The following is an 18,549-nucleotide window of genomic DNA, read 5'->3' as shown; positions in this document are numbered from 1 at the left end:
ATTGTGGAATATTAGATTGAGAAGAAGTAGAAATAGAAGTAGATGAACTAGAAACTTGAACAAATTCATTATATAATTGCATAATATTTTGTTTAACTTCATGCATTACTACATTTATATTAACATTATCTTCTACATCAAGATTTAATACGTCATAATAAATAGTCAAATAATCACATAAAACATCCATTCTACATCTAGGATCAAATATAATAGCAACAAGATAAAGAGGTGGTATATTTTTAAAATAAGATAACCATTTTTTTTTCATTGAAAAAATACAATCTTTTAATAAATCATCATTTTGAAATTCTTGGAGTGCAGTAACAATATTAATACACATAGGTAAAAATAAATTAGATGTGGGATAATAAACCCCACTAAATTTATAGGTAGCATCATTAAAAATTTTTAAAATATCTAAAATTTTTGCACAAATCTCCCAATTTTGTGGATATAAATTAATATCCTCAATATTATTAGTAACAAAAAAACATAATAATTCTTTATAAGAAAAAGACTCGTTTAGTAATTCATATGTTGAATTCCAACGAGTTGGGACATCCCTTGGAAAACGTTTTGGTCTTTTATTATTTTCTTTACAAAATTTAGCCCAACTTTTCATCACTTGGGGATGTGTCCATAAATATGAAATAGCTTTTTTAATTGGAGAAATAAAAGAATCAAGAATTTTTAAACCATCTTGTACACATAAATTTAAAATATGGCATGCACATCTTATATGAAAAAATTTACCACCAATATTTGGTTCACAAATTTTTTTTAAATTCAATAATTGATCTAGTATTTGCAGAAGTATTATCAAATGAAATTGAAAAAATTTTTTTTGTCAACTTATATTCATCTAAAATTGAAACAATTACTTTATAAATATTATATGCAGTATGTTTATCATCAAAAACACGAAAACCAATAATTCTTTTTTGAATTTTCCAATCATCATCAATCCAATGACATGTAATACCCATATAAGAATGCATTTGCCAATGATCACTCCAAACATCACAACAAATTGAAACACGAATTTTCAATTGAGAAAATAAAAGCTCTAACTCTTTTTTTCCTTTATTATATAAAGAAATAATAGTTCGTTTTACAGTATTTCTTGGTACTCTTTTAGCAGAAGGATTTAAAGCTTTTTGACAATAATTATTAAAACCTACTTTTTCACCAAAACTAAAAGATAAATGTTCCATAGAAATCATTTTTGCTAATTCTTCTTTTTGTATTTTTTCAGAATATTTAAATAAAGAAAGGTTAGAAGCGTACCCGAAAATTTGTTGTTGAGACCGATCAACTCCTATTTTTGTTGGATGTTTTGTCTCCAAATGCTTCCAAAATGATCCATAGCCGCCCGCTTATTTAAATTTATAAGATTTTGCACAATAATTGCAAATTACATCGTACATTTTCTCACCTTTGAATTTTTTTGTGAAATGAATGGAAAATATGTCGGAACTTTGTCTTGCTCTTGGAACAATTTTTGCTCGTTGCTCTTGCTCTTGCTCTTCATCTTCTTGAAATTGCTCATTAAATTCAGATTCTTGAGTTGGAACATCCAAATTTTCATTTGGAAAACCTTCAAAATTAAATTGGTCGGGAATCATATCATAGATGTCGTTTGTAGGGATAGATGATTCTCCAATTTTTCCCTTGCCCTTACCCGAATTTGAGTTTCCTCCACTTGCCATTATATGATAATAAAATATAATTTGGAAAATTGAATAAAAAAAATTAGAGAGAATAATTATTTAATAAGAGAGATTGTAGAGTAGAGAAGAATAAATGAATAATATAGAGTAAAGCGTAGTATATTGTAGAGAGAGTAAGTAGAGAGAGTTGAGATTTTTTTGTAATGAATTTGTAAATAAAATGAGGTATTTATAATAAATCCAAAAATTCATTTTTCCAAAAATACCCTTGAAACTAGCTGTTATGTAGCCGTTTATGGCTGTTGGGAGGGGTAATTAAGACATTTCACAACAAATTAAAAAAAAAAAAAAAGCAGGTCTGACAGTTACAACGGCTAGAATCGCCGGTTTGAATCGGTTCGAACCTGCGGTTCCAGTCCGGTTCCAACCGGTTCCCTGGAACCGCCGGTTCTGGTTCCTCATTTGCTGGAACCGGAACCGAACCGGATTTTTCCGGTTCCGGTTCGTCCCGGTTCCGGTTCTCATGGTTCCAGTTACGGTTCCGGGCCGGTTCGAACCGACGGTTCCGGTTCCCGGAATCGTAATATGGCCATGACTAGTATTACTTATTTAGTTTAGTGTGTCCTAAGCTTGTAGATATCCTACTTTTTTAAAAATTGTCGTAACTTGTACGTTTTAATTTATATTTTTAAATTGTTTATATATTGTTTATTTAATAGTTATATATTGTTCATTCACAATTTTTTAATCGTGTGAATTACTTATTAATTATTTTGTAGGAAGAAATTAATTTATATTAATATATTAAATGCTAGAGATAATCTTTTTTATAGATATTATCTTGATAAAGAGATTATCTGAAAATATAAAATAATTGATATTCTTACAATTGTTACAATCGTGCTAAATTATATTAGAATTCTAATATCTGTCATTCTATAATCCAAAATACTGTCAAATGGTAAATTGTGTTAGAATTCTAACATCTGTCATTCTATAATCCAAAATAATGCCAAGTGGGAAATTGTGTCACTTACACTTGGCTTCCATATAAAGCAAACTACCTTACTTTTATACATTACTAGTGTTAGAACCCGCGCGATATGTGGAGCAATATTAAAAGATGAAATAATCATTTATAACATTATTCAAAAATAGTAAAATTATATAATAAAATGATAAATTGTATCTTATTGAGATATGCTGAAAAATTGCAATGCTACGATATGCTGAAAAGCTACAATGCTAAAATATGCCTTCTTAAATATCCTGCGAAACCTTTTTCACAAGGTATGTAAAAGCAAAAGTTATGCATGGTATGACCTATATCAAAAAATGCATACACACTATTAATGTATTTTTCAACAGTAATAATAATTTTGAGAATTTAACTAATTACATTAAAATAAGAAATTGATTATTTTTTATTTTATGTTTATGATTTATTATAAATGATTGTTTATTTATTTAAAATATTAATATATTACTTATTTAGTTTAGTGTGTCCTAAATGTGTGGATGTCCTACTTTTTTAAAAATTATCGTATCCTCTATGTTCCCGTATCTCATTTACCGTGTTCGTGCAACCTAACTCTTGGTATATGAGACTACTCCATATACTAAGCTAATCGACCAAGATTTTTTTATTACTAATAAAAAATAAAGTGTTTTTTTATGCTTATTTTTGTGTCATTGAATAGAAAATTAATTTTTTTTATGTTTATAATTTATTATGAAAGATTGTTTATTTATTTGAAATATTAATGTATTACTTATTTGTGTAATCTATTCTAAGCGTGAGGATGTTCTATCTTTTTTAAAAATTATTATATCTCATATATTCTCATATCTCGTATCCCGTATACGTGCAACCTATCTCCTAGTATATGAGACTAATCTATACACCAAGCTAATCAACCAATATTTTTCTTATTACCAATAAAAATAAAGTGTTTTTTTTTAATTTGTTTTTATGTCATTGAAATAAGAAACTAAATAGTTATATGTTTACAATTTATTATATATGATTGTTTATTTATTTGAAATGTTAATATATTACTTATTTAGTGTAGTGTGTTCTAAGCGTATAGATGTCCTACTTTTTTAAAAATTATCGTATCTCGTATGTTTCCGTATTCGTGTCCCGTGTCCATACAACCTAGCTCCTGGTATATGAGACTACTCCATATACCAAGCTAATCAGCCAAGGTGTTTTTATTACCAATAAAAAATGAAGTGCTTTTTTTTTTTTTAAATTTTTGTGCAGTTGAAATAAGAAATTAAGTATTTTTTTTATTTTATGTTTATGATTTATTATAAATGATTATTTATTTATTTGAAATATTAATGTATTACTTATTTAATGTAGGGTGTCCTAAGCGTATGGATGTCCTACTTTTTTAAAAATTGGATATCCTATTTTTTTAAAAATTATCGTATCTCGTATGTTTCGGTATCTCGTGTCTTGTGTTCGTGCAACCTAGCTCTTGGTAGATGAGACTACTCCATACACCAAGCTAATCAACCAAGATTTTTTTTTATTACCAATAAAAAATGAAATGTTTTTTTTTAAATTTATTTTTATGCCATTAAAATAAGAAATTAAGTATTTTTTATTTTATGTTTATGATTTATTATAAATTATGATTTATTTATTTGAAATATTAATGTATTACTTATTTAATGTAATGTGTCCTATGCGTGTAGATGTCCTACACCAAGTTAATCAACCGAGGTTTTTTTATTACCAATAAAAATGAAATATTTTTTAATTTATTTTTGTGTTATTGAAATAAGAAATTAATTTTTTAATATTTTATGTTTATAATTTATTATAAATGATTGTTTATTTATTTGAAATATTAATATATTACTTATTTAGTGTAGTGTGTCATAAGCGTGTGGATGTCCTACTTTCTTAAAAATTGTCATATCCATGCATTCTAGTATTTCTTGTCCCGTGTCCGTGCAACCTAGCTCTTGGTTTATGAGACTACTCAATACACCAAGCTGATCAACTGAGGTTTTTTTTATTACCAATGAAAATGAAGTATTCTTTTTTAATTTATTTTTGTATCATAAGTTTTTTTTATTTTATGTTTATGATTTATTATAAATGATTGTTTACTTATTTAAAATATTAATGTATTACTTATTTAGTGTAGTGTGTTTTAAGCGTGTGGATGTTTTACCTTTTTTAAAAATCGTTGTATCCCGTATATTCTCGTATTTCGTGTCCCGTGTCCATACAATCTAACTCCTGGTATATGAGACTACTTCATACACCAAGCTAATCAACCAAAGTTTTTCTTATTACCAATAAAAATGATATATATATATTTTAAAATTTACTTTAGTATATTTGAAATAAGAAATTAAGTATATATTACTGTTAGTCTAATTGAGAGAGAGAACGTTAAAATATAATTGAGTGGAAAATGTTAAAATATAAAAAATGAAAAAGATACCAAAAAATGAAAAGCTATGAGTATATATTATTGTTGGTCCCTACTGTAGAAAACGTAAAGATTTAGTTTGATTGATTTTGTAGAAAACATTTGTGATAATTAATTATTGGTCAAAAAATTTAATTGTTAGTCCCTATTATTTCTATTTTTGGTTTTTTAATATTTGATAATTAATCAAACTTGTTGGTCCCTACTGGTCCTCCTCACACTTGGCAATTTTAGTGGCTTATACTTAGCTTCCATATAATGCAAATTGCTCTGCTTTTATACATTATTATATAGATTATATAGATATAAAAAATAGTTTTTAATGTTTAGGTAACTTCTTAAATTTAGTTTATTAATGGAACTTTATTTTTACTATAAAAATATAAGGTCAAGTCAATAAAATAAATTTTTCAATAAAAAATAAAAATTTCAAATATAAACAGAAGTAGAACAAATATTAATGACAAAAAATTTCTCAATTAAAAAGTCCAGGTTCAATTTGCATGCCAATAAATGTAGTCTATAGTAGAATAGCACTGAAATATATTTAGTTGATCTATTTTTCTAAATTGAAACTACATCTATTTTTTACCACTCTCTCAGATTTTGTATCTAATTTACTTGTAGTTTCATCTATTAGTAATATCTTTGGACTCTTCATTATGGCATGAGCTATGGTTACTCTTGCTTCTGTCCCCGATAATTGTACTCCTCGCTCTCTTACCACAGTTTCGTACCCCTAGATTTTGGATTGGCATAGCAATACCAACCATGTTTAAGAAAAAAAAGACCTTAATAATTATTTTTCAAAGGAAACATTTGGCTGGCTAGCCTAGTGAAATTATCCGCTTCTTCTTTATTTACTACTACGCGATCAACATTAATTGGCAAAAAACAAAAGAAACACAAAAACCACGGTAAAAAGATATGTTTAATCAACACTAAACATAATATTGAAAATTATTCAAGAGAGGGGAGACCTTTAACTTCCGATGAAAGAGTTTCGATAGAAGATGAGAGATTAGAGAATATAGATCGCTATTTATATATTTATTTAACATATAAATAGTTAGAACAAAATAACAAAATAAGATTTTCAAAATTATAGTTATCTATATATCAATTTATAATTTGTAATAAATAGTTTGTAAATTGTAAAACTGAAAAATAAATGAAAGAAATACAGTAAAAATGTAGAAAATTTGTAAAAAAAAAAAGTTTTTTACTTCAGGATTATATAGATATATAAATTTTCGCACATTAAACAAGAGGGTAAAATGGAAATAAAAAGTAATTTATTGTACTTTTCTTTAATTGACTAATAGGAAAACCATCAAATTTCTCCGAGAAGAGTTATTTAGTTTGATGGATTCAAAAGTTAGGCATTCTTAAATTGATTTTTAAAATACAAGTCACAACTTATCTGTTGTAGGAACAAAATATTTCAATTTTGCCCTTCCCTCTTACTTTTAAGTTGGGATTGCTTCTTCATTCTCCGCCAAATTTAAGAGTCAAAACTTCCATTTCTCTGCGTTTTCCATTGAAAGCTGAGTCTATATAATTTAAAGATATTGTGAGATTCTTTCCACTCTATTTTGTCCCATGCCAAGAGGTGCTTATACTTCTTTGCTTTGTTCTTGGGATATAAAATATTTTAAGATTTTAAACTAATATTGATGTGTTGAAAATTTAGCACCCAGAAGAATAAATGCATTATTCTTCCAAAATTCTTTATTGTAATTGACTTTGACGAGTCCCAATTGGTTAAGACTATATTGCTATACTTATATTAAAATATTAGCTATGTATAGGCTTAAGTCTAGGGCTGAGCACGGTTTTGTTTGGTACTGTTTGGAAAAATGTTCAAACCGGATTATGAGTTACGATTTGAAAACTTTTCATATCAAATCAAATTATTTAGCCAATAAAATCAGAACAAATCAAACTACAATAGAACAGTTTGATACGGTTTCGTCTATGGTTTACTGTCATAAAAAATACTTTGACATCAGTCAATAAATATAATGACAGATTTAGTAGAAACGAAGAAAGGATAAATTTCTTTCATTTATAGTTGATTCATTGAAAATATTCATTAAATAATTAATAAAAAAAATTTTTAATTATTAAAAATCAACTTGCCCTGAAATCATTATAAAAAAAATCACATATTCCTATCTAAGAAATTAGAAATTGTTGCAAATTTTGATAATTTTTTAACTAAATGGTTTCATTAAATAAAAATCAAATTACACTATTTTAAAATTTGCTAAATTTTAAATCAAACCAAACCATTTAAAAGAAAATCCATTTAACGGTTTGAAATATTTTAATGCACACCACTAGTTAAGTCCATGATAGTCTCCACCAGATTATTAGCTGCCATATATATAGATAAAAGGTTGTTTAATAAATCTTCGCAAATCTCTAGCTTTTCATAAGAAATTAATAATGATGAATTCGTCATATTGGAAAAATCAAATCATCTTCTTGGTCCTATTGAATTTCCATTGTCAATTAGCATTATCTTCACCAATTTCTTCCTATTCTGCCCAATCATGCCTTAAAGATGAAAGCACTGCTCTTCTCCAACTTAAACAAGAATTTTACTATGATGCCTCCGCTTCAATAGACTGCGAACCTCCTCGTCCAAAAATGGGTTCTTGGGAAGTGAGATCAGATTGTTGTGTTAGATTATTTAATAATCTATATGTGGCCAATGTGATTAAAAGGCTGGTTCTAATTAAGGTGGCCCAAGATGATAGTTATTGGGCTTAATGGATAAGAGCCAATTAGGGTTTTAATACCCTTCCTCTGCCTTATAAAAGTAAAAGGAATCGACAGCTTAGGGTGAACACAGAAAAGAAAACAAAATAGAGAGTGTGACGGCTGCCTCAAACACATACGGTGATAGCTTGTTTGAGAGAGCTCATAAAAGAAACTCCCGTAGCTGTTGATTATTCTCTGACAATTGAGAGAAAACTTACGGACAAAAGGCCAGAGGAAGAAACATAAATCTACTGTTACAGTGAGAATCGAATTGCCGCAATGAGGTAACCCATAACATAGATCTGCTGTTATGGATCAAGGTACGCTTCCGATTATTGTCTGTTTCTATCAAACAAATTCTATGAACAATAGATCTAGGCTATATGAAAGATTATTCAACATGTGGTATCAGAGCCTATACCTGTTCTAGATTTGTTTGATAATGTTTTGTTTGGCTTAATTAATGAAAATTAATTTCGTATTGTGAAGTTGATTTCTCTGGTATAAGTGAAGCCAAAAATTATAGAAATTGAAAACTGTTTGTTTTCTTTATGCTCTATAAATTATTATGTTGTTATTTATAGAGAATGATTATGACATATTATTGGGTTATGTCGTTAAAGTTTTGAGATCTTAATTCAATCTCATAAAAGTTTTGCATATATCAATTTTTAATGAATGGAGAACTTGTTAGTCACCAAAGTGGTCTTGTTTGGATTATTTTAGACATTGATTATGCAATTTTCAATTGTTCATGTTTGTGTGATGCCGTCAAATGACATGAAAGTTAAAACTGAACAATTGAGATCATTGATTATAATTTGTTAGGTTACCTAAAGGTAGACCATTAATTATAATCAATGCCATTAAAGAGACTTATCATTGTACTAATTAATATAAATGTATATCCAAAGATAACATGCATATTGTATGGAGCATTATTGAATAGTTGAATGGAATAAAAAAAAAAAGGTAACTGGATTCCAGAACGGAGCACGGGCGTGCTACGAACTTCTAGAGAGAAGCACAGGGCGTGCTGTAATATAGCACGGGCGTGCTTCTCTCTGACTTGCATAAAGGCTCGCAAGTTGCTCCACAATGAAAGTCTATTAAAGTATTTTTCTTCTTGGCATCATTATTGATTAAAGCTATGCATTTAAATATTACCCAAAGGTGAATCTAGATGCATAATTAAAGTTGTTATTTATTTGAATCCATTTTTTGCTTACTCAAAGCATTATCGTATGAGTATATGTGTAATTTTGTAGCTTCCTTTAACATGTTTGCTATGGGCACTGGGTTGATTAAGTTCAATGGATTGAACTATGCTGATTGGTCCGAACAAATCCATTATCAGTTAGCAGTTCTGGACTTGGATCTATCATTAGTCTCTGAAAAGCCAGCATCCATTACAGAGACCAGCACTGAAGCTGACAAGTCTCATTATGAGGCTTGGGAGCGATCTAACAGGCTAAACTTGAACTTAATGAGGATGACAATGGCTGAAAATGTTAAGCCATCAATGCCCAGAACAGACAATGCAAGAGAGTACATGCTGAAAATTAAGGAATACTCCCAATCGGACATAGCTGGCAAGTCCATCGTAGAATCCTTGATGAGTGAGCTGACGACCAAAAAGTTTGATTGGTCACAATCCATTCATGATCATGTGACTGGCATGCAGAATTTGGCAGCCAAACTGAAATCAATGGGAATGGATGTGAGTGAATCCTTTTTAGTTCAATTTATTATTAACTCACTTCCTTTTGAGTTTGGTCAGTTCCAGGTGAATTACAACACCCTTAAGGAAAAATGGAACATTTAGGAAATCAAGGCCATGTTGATACAAGAGGAAGGGAGATTAAAGAAATTGAAGGAACACTTCGTTAATCTCACATTTCATAATGGAGCTAGCAGCAGCAACAACAAATCAGGGAAGAAAGGCAAGAAAAGGGACAGTGCCCCAATGAAGGTTAATGAGGGCCAAATCCGTAAGGAATTGAAGTGCTACTTCTGTAGGAAGAATGGTCACTTCAAGAAGGACTGTCCTAAAAGGAAGATTTGGTTTGAAAAGAAAGGTATACTTTATGTTTCAGTATGTTTTGAATCAAATCTTATTGAAGTGCCTAATAATACCTGGTGGTTAGATTCTGGTGCAACTACTCATGTGTCTCATATAATACAAGGATTTCTTTCGATATCAATCCATAAACGAAACTGAAAAGTTCCTATTTATGGGAAACAGAATGAAGGCACGAATAGAAAGAATTGGGACTTATAGATTGATCCTGGACACTGGTTGTTATCTGGATCTTGAAAAGTGTCTCTATGTTCCTGAATGTGCTAGAAATCTAGTTTCTATAGGGAGGTTGGATAATGTTGGTTTCAGTTTTAAGATATGTAATGGTGTTTTTTCATTATACAAACTTAAGTACTATTATGGTTCTGATACTTTGATTGATGGTTTGTATCGTTTTAATCTTGATGCTGAATTTATTGAATCCCTGTTTAATGTTGAACACAATATAGGTAATAAACGTAGTGCACATAATGAATGTTCTGCTTTCTTGTGGCATCAAAGGTTAGGTCACATATCCAAAGAAAGGATTTTGAGGTTAGTGAAAGGTGAAATCTTACCTCAATTGGACTTCACTGACTGGGATGTGTGTATAGATTGCATTAAAGGTAAGCAAACTAAGCACACATTAAAGAATCCAGCCACAAGAAGCAGTGAATTGCTTGAACTTATACACACTGATATATGTGGCCCTTTTGATGTTCCCTCTTGGGGTGGTGAAAAATATTTTATTACCTTTATCGATGATTTCTCATGGTACGGTTATATATATTTACTGCATGAAAAGACTCAATCAGTGGATATCCTTGAGATATTCATTAATGAGGTAGAAAGGCAGTTAAATAGAAAAGTTAAAGTGGTGAGATCTGATAGAGATGGTGAATATTATGGTAAATTTAATGAAAATGGACAATGTCCAGGTCCATTTGCAAAGTTTCTTGAAAGTCATGGAATTTGTGTGCAATACACAATGTCAGGCACACATCAACAGAATGGTGTAGTTGAAAGGCGGAATCGTATTCTTATAGAAATGGTTAGGAGTATGCTAAATAATTGTACTGTACCTTTATCATTATGGATGCATGCATTAAAAACTGCTGCATATTTACTTAATAGGGTTCCTAGTAAGGCAGTTCCTAAGACCCCTTATGAACTGTGGATGGGAAGAAAACCTAGTCTGAGGCATCTTCATGTTTGGGGTTGCCCAGCGGAAGTAAGGATATATAATCCATATGAAAAGAAGCTTGATGCTAGAACAGTTAGTGGATTTTTCATAGGATATCCTGAAAAGTCAAAAGGGTACAAATTTTATTGTCCTAACCATAGTACGAGAATTGTTAAGTCTGGTAATGCTCGGTTTATTGAAAATGGCCAACTTAGTGGGAGCAGTGAACCACGTAAGGTGAATGTGCAAGAGATTCAGATTGAAAATCCAATTCAGATGGATTTTCCTAATGTCTCTTCTTAGGTTGTTGTTCCACTTATTGTATCACGGTTTAACAACATGGTTGAACAACAAAACAACATTCCGAACCCACAAAATGACCATATAAATGATGAACCAGCAAACAATGAACAATTCACAAATGATCAAGTGGTTTCACAAGAAATAGCATTATGGAGGTCACAAAGGCAAAGAAGGCCAGCTATTTCTAGTGATTATGTGGTTTACTCACTTAAGCATGAATGTGAATTGAGCATTGATAAGGATCCAGTCTCTTTCCAGAAAGCCATGGAATGTGATAATTCTGAAAAGTGGTTTAATGCCATGAAGGAAGAAATGCAATCAATGAGTGATAATCAAGTCTGGGATTTAGTTGAGTTGCCTGAGGGGTCAAAACAAGTTGGTTGTAAATGGGTTTTTAAGACCAAACGGGACTCTAAGGGCAACATTGAAAGATATAAGGCCACACTTATTGCTAAAGGTTACACTCAGTAGGATGGCATTGATTATAAAGAGACCTTTTCTCCAGTTTCTAAAAAGGACTCTTTAAGAATTATTTTGGCTTTGGTGGCTCATTATGATCTAGGGCTTCACCAAATGGATGTAAAGACAGCCTTTCTTAATGGTGACTTAGAGGAGGAAGTATATATGGACCAACCAGAGGGGTTTGTGGTCACAGGAAAGGAAAAGTTGGTGTGTAGGTTAAAGAAGTCAATATATGGACTGAAGTAAGCTTCCCGTCAATGGTATCTTAAGTTCAATAATACCATCACTTCATATGGATTTATAGAAAACACTGTTGATCGGTGTATTTATATGAAGGTCAGTGGGAGCAAGCTCATCATGTTAGTCCTATATGTTGATGACATTCTTCTTGCTGCGAATGATGTTGGGTTGTTGCATAATGTAAAGAGTTTTCTCTCTAAGAACTTTGAAATGAAAGATATGGGAGAGGCATCCTTTGTGATTGGAATAGAAATATTCCGTGATAGATCACAAGGACTGTTAGGATTGTCTCAAAGAGCTTGCATTGATAAGGTATTAGAGAGATTCAGAATGGAAAAATGCTCCGCAGGAATAGTTCCAATTCAGAAAGGAGATAGGTTCAGCGAAATGCAATGTCCTAAAAATGATTTGGAACGTAAAGAGATGAAGTCTATTCCATATGCGTCAGTGATTGGGAGCTTAATGTATGTTCAGACATGTACTCGACCGGATATTAGTTTCGCCATAGGAATGTTAGGGCGATATCAAAGTAATCCCGGGATGGACCATTGGAAAGCTGCAAAGAAATTACTTAGGTATTTACAAGGCACTAAGGATCATATACTCACTTATAGAAAGTCCAGTCATCTAGAAGTGGTGGGATACTCAGATTCAGACTATGCCGGTTGTGTAGATTCTAGAAAATCTACATTTGGCTACTTGTTTCTCCTAGTTGGGGGAGCAGTATCATGGAAAAGTGGAAAGCAGTCTGTCATTGCTACTTCCACAATGGAGGCTGAACTTGTGGCATGCTTTGAGGCCACTGTTCATGCATTGTGGTCGTGGAACTTTGTCTCAGGTCTAAGCATTGTCGACAGTATAGCTAGACCATTGGGAATTTACTGTGATAATTCTGCAGCTGTCTTCTTCTCTAAGAATGATAGGTACTCTAAGGGTGCAAAGCACATGGATTTAAAGTACCTATCTATGAAAGAAGAAGTGCAAAAACACAAAGTGTCAATTGAGCATATCGGTACTGATCTGATGATAGCAGATCCGCTAACTAAAGGCTTACCGCCCAAAATCTTCACTGGCCATGTTGATAGAATGGGCATTATAGATAAGTCCTTGTTAGCATGATGTGCAGACTTGTATATATATATATATACATATGGTTATTTTGCTCATATTATTGTGACACTTGGGAATTCAATTAAAGATGTGTTTTTGCTTATTTATGTGTTATCCACATTATAGATGTATACAATAATGGTTTGGGTGAGATAACAATGACGTTGATTGTAACAATGTATTGTTTGTTGAATAGTTTCTCCATTAAAGTTTTATGAATTGAAGTGGTCTGTGATATATGGAAGGAATCATGTCGATTAATGACTTGTGACCGCCATAATCCGATCATCTTAATTCTAATTAAGGTAAACATGATAGATTCAAGAAATGTACATGGGCCAAGTTGGAGATTGTTAGATTATTTAATAATCTATATGTGGCCCATGTGATTAAATGGCTAGTTCTAATTAAGGTGGCCCAAGATGATGGTTATTAGGCTTAATGGATAAGAGCCAGTTAGGGTTTTAATACCCTTCCTCTACCTTATAAAAGTAAAAGGAATCGACAGCTTAGGGTGAACACAGAAAAGAAAACAAAATAGAGAGTATGACGGCTGCCTCAAACACATACGGTGATAGCTTGTTTGAGAGAGCTCATAAAAGAAACTCCCGTAGCTGTTGATTATTCTCTGACCATTGAGAGAAAACTTACGGACAAAAGGTCAGAGGAAGAAACATAGATCTGCTGTTACAGTGAGAATCGAATTGCCGCAATGAGGTAACCCATAACATAGATCTGCTGTTATGGATCAAGGTACGCTTCCGATTATTGTCTATTTCTATCAAATAAATTCTATGAACAATAGATCTAGGCTATATGAAAGATTATTCAAAATGTTGCTCTTGGGATGGAGTTACTTGTGATAATGTCACAGGTCATGTGATTGGCCTTGACCTTAGTTGCAGTGGTCTTAATGGCGATTTAACATCTAACAGCAGCCTCTTTAGTCTTTCAAACCTCCAAAGCTTAAACCTTGCTTTCAATGATTTTAACCGCTCTGGTATTCCACCTGAATTTGGTAGCTTTAAGAAATTGACTTTTCTAAATCTTTCTAGTACCTGGTTTTCTGGTCCTGTTCCATTTCAAATTTCTCACTTGTCCAATTTGGTTTCACTAGATTTGTCCGAAAATGAACCCTTGACACTTGAAACACCAACCATGAAAATGATTCTTGAAAATCTAACTCAAGTAAGAGAAGTTTTTCTTGATTATATAGACATTTCCTCTGTTGCCCTTAGTTCGTTGACAAATCTTTCTTCCTCTTTAACATCTCTCAGTCTTGTTTTATGTAAATTGCAAGGAGAATTTCCGGTAGCCATTTTTTGCCTACCAAACCTTCAATTTCTAAATCTAATGTTAAATAATGATGTGTATGGTCATTTACCGAAGTCAAATTGGACTAGTCCCCTAGAATCATTGACCCTTAGCTCCACGAGTTTCTCTGGAGAATTGCCTGATTCAATTGGCAATCTTCGCTCTTTATTGGTGTTAGAGCTCAGTGGCTGTCATTTCACAGGGTCAATTCCAGCTTCTATTGGTAGCCTCCAACAACTTATGAAGCTGGATCTTTTAAACAACAACTGGACAGGGAAAATTTCAGATGTTTTTGAAAAGCTTAAGGACATCAACCTGTTAGGGCCCGACAATAAAATTATGAGAATAATTACACAGCGGAAAAATAAAAATATGACACAGAAATTTACGTGGTTCACCCTTAACTGTTCAGGGCTACGTCCACAGGACCAATTCCGAATATTTCTTCCACTATTAAAATAGTAAGCTTACAAAGAGAGCAATACAGAAATAGTGGCACTCAAAAGTGTTTCCCAAAAAACACCCCAAATTATCTTCACTATTTTCTCTACCCTAGTATTAAAACCCTTTCTAAAACTGAAGAACTCTCCAAATGTTTTTTTTTTCTTTCGCTCTGCTTGTGTGTATTGAAGCGTTGCATCCTTTCCTATTTATAGGAGAGGAAAACGCGTCCACCGATTTCCTCTTTGTTTTTTTTTCTTTTGTCAAAGATTGTGGGTCCCACAGGACCCACATGCTTCCTCTTTTTTTTATTTTCAACAAGTGTGGGTCCCACTGAGTGGGCACCGCCACAACACAACCATCTATCTGTTTCAAATAGTAACTTCACTGGTATCTTACCATCGTCTATCTTTAATCTCACTCAACTTTACTAGTTGGATTTGTCGCAAAATAATCTGGAGGGTAGTATAGCTAATCAATTGTGTGGATTTTCCAAGCTAATTAAGCTGGACTTGTCTTATAACTTGCTTAGTGGCATAATCCCATCTTGTGTTTATGGTCTTCCATCACTAGTGTGGTTCTCCCTTAGTTTTAACCAACTCACTGGTGAACTTGGTGAATTCCGACCGAAATCTTTACTAGAAATAGTCTTGGAGAGCAATAAGATATATGGTCCGATCCATCCATCAGTCTTTGAACTGACGAACCTTACCAATCTTCATCTTCCGTCAAATAACTTAAGTGGCGTGGTGAACTTGAATATGTTCTCCAAGCTGAAAAATCTATGGGGTCTTGATCTTTCGAACAACCATTTTTCTGTCATCACTAGCAGTATTAATAACAGTAGCAACTCAAGTATGTTGCCTCAGTTTTACAGACTTGCATTGTCTTCTTGCAATATAAGTGAGTTCCCAGAGTTCTTAAAGACACAAAATCAATTGGGATATTTGTCTCTTTCTAATAATCAGATTCAAGGCGAACTTCCAAAATGGGTTTCAGGTAAGGGAATGCAATACTTACTATATCTAGACCTATCTCACAACTTATTGACAAAAGTAAGTCAACTCCCAAGCAATTTACAATTTCTTGGCCTCAGTTTTAATTTGCTTCAACAACCTCTTCCACTTCTACCTCCTTCAATGTACATCCTTTTAGTTTCAAACAATAAACTGACAGGGGAAATCTCACCTTCGCTTTGCAATATCACAACCTTTCAAATTATTGACTTGTCCAATAATAGCTTGAGTGGCATGATTCCACAGTGCTTGGGAAACTTCAGTCGTGAACTGTCTGTGTTGAATTTCGGGATGAACAATTTCAAAGGCTCCATTCCGGGAACATTTGCAGAGGGAAATAAGCTTTGGAATCTTAACTTGAATGGTAATCAGTTGGAAGGACAATTACCCCGAAATTTAGCAAACTGCAAAATGCTGCAAGTTCTTGATCTTAGCAACAATAAAATAAATGATAGCTTTCCTGAGTGGCTAGCAACTCTCCCAGACCTGCAAGTTTTTGTTTTGTGATCAAACAGATTCCATGGCTTGATAGGTTATCCTGAAGGGAACATATCGCCTTTTCCCAAGTTGAGAATCATTGACATCTCCTACAATGAGTTCTCTGGTCATTTGCCAACAAAATATTTCTCAAGTTTGCAATCTATGAAGAAAGATAAATTTAATAAGAAAGCCAACTACATGGAAGAAATTTATTATCAGGATTCAGTAGTTTTGACATTGAAAGGGATAGATCTTCCAATTGAAAGAATCCTAACTATTTTTTATAGCAATAGACTTGTCAAGCAATCGTTTTGACGGAGCAGTTGTGGACGTAATTGGGAATCTTAGTTCGCTTGTAGTGCTTAGTTTTTCACATAACAGCCTTACAGGTCAAATGCCATCATCACTAGGGAATTTGATGGAACTTGAGTCGTTAGATCTATCATCAAACAAGCTTATTGGTAGCATTCCTGAACAATTAACAAGCTTGAATTTTCTTGCAAAGTTGAACCTGTCATATAACCAGCTTGAAGGGCCCATTCCACATAGAAAACAATTTGGTACATTTGGTGATGATTCATAATGATGATGATTCTCCAAGCATATTTGATTGGAAATTTGCTATGTTTGGTTTTGGATGTGGGTTGGTGTTTGGGTTGTTTGTAGGATATATTGTGTTTTCCATAAGAAAACCAAAATGGCTTGTGAGAGTAGTTGAGAAAGGGCCAGAAAAATGGATAACAAGACAGAAAGGAAGACGAGGAAGAAGATGCAATTAATAAAAGAAGTTGCCCTCCAAAGTAAGGTTCCTTTTTCCATGTCTTTAGACTCGTAATTTTACTGGGATATTTCTTTTAAGAATATTCTAGAATGCCTTTAAGAAATTCAAGTTATGTAAAATTGTCAGATTACAAAATAATAATTTCGGTTACTAATACTTTGTAATATTTTTCAATGAGGTTGTAGCAGTAATTTTTCATCAAGGTTTTCACATGAATTTTACAACGAGCTTATAGCAGTAATTTATTATTGTATGACTCTATAGTTTGCTTATATTGCAACAAATATTGTTATGTATAATCTTGTACCATAATATCTTTAGAAAAAAATCCATGACTAGCAATATAACAACAAAGAGCTTTTGATTTGATTAATTGCTTTTAATTTTTAACTTGTAAAAGTTATTTTTAGGTACTTAAATGTTTGATTAATAGGTACCTTAAGGTATCTAAATGTTTTTTTTTTATTAGCAATAATAAAATTATTATTAAAGGATTGAAAAGGAAAATTAAACTTACCAATGTAAGAACTAATCCCCAGCCAATAGGGTATCCCATTACACCCACCCTAACTCAGATTGACAAGAAAATCCAAGGCCAACAACAAAAACTATAGAAGCTTCTCTTAAGGTAAGAGAAGTATAATGATAGTGACAAAAACACACAAGGCAGCAAACTCAAACTTAGAAACAAGACTAGAGAACAAAAACATCAATACGGTTCACACGATCATAGTTACAGTAAGAACAACAAAATTAAATCCACGCTAGGAACGGAGACGTAGCAGTTACTCCTTTTTTCGCTAGACTGTCAACAAAGTAATTCCCATTCCCATTGACGAAAACAAACTGAACCTTCTTAAGTTGATTCACAATATAATCAAAACTATTAAATTTTTCCCACAATCTCCAAGGTCTATTATGATTTTGTAAAATCCAACATAACACATTTTTTAAATCAGATTCCACAATCAATGGACAAAGCTTAAAAGCGATTCTCAATAAAAATCAATGGCTGCAAAATTAGTGAGAATTTCAGCTTCACTAGATTAAATAATCCCAACTGCATGAAAAAAAAAAAGAATTTCACATAACCTAAACTATCTCTCAAAACACCACCAACACTTGCAGGGCCCAACTTTCCAAGAGAAGAACCATCAATGTTGAACTTCATCCAACCTACTGCTGTATTAATCCAAAAAGCCTCCTTAATAGAAACCGACGACTTTTTGCCAACTGCATGACCTGACTTATAGACCTCTACTG

The 18,549-nt window shown here is 32.2% G+C and overlaps 1 pseudogene; it reads left to right on the top strand.

Annotated features, from left to right (window-relative positions):
• Positions 1–7,582: 7,582 nt before the first annotated feature.
• Positions 7,583–17,573, top strand: LOC149494807 (receptor-like protein 6; annotated as a pseudogene).
• The last annotated feature ends 976 nt before the right edge of the window (positions 17,574–18,549 follow it).

The sequence above is a fragment of the Jatropha curcas genome, chromosome 7 (genome assembly GCF_041381405.1).
Source record: "Jatropha curcas cultivar XTBG-Jc1 chromosome 7, XTBG_Jcur_1.0, whole genome shotgun sequence".
NCBI classification, from domain to species: Eukaryota; Viridiplantae; Streptophyta; class Magnoliopsida; order Malpighiales; family Euphorbiaceae; genus Jatropha; species Jatropha curcas.
This window is presented reverse-complemented; position numbering and strand designations above follow the sequence as displayed.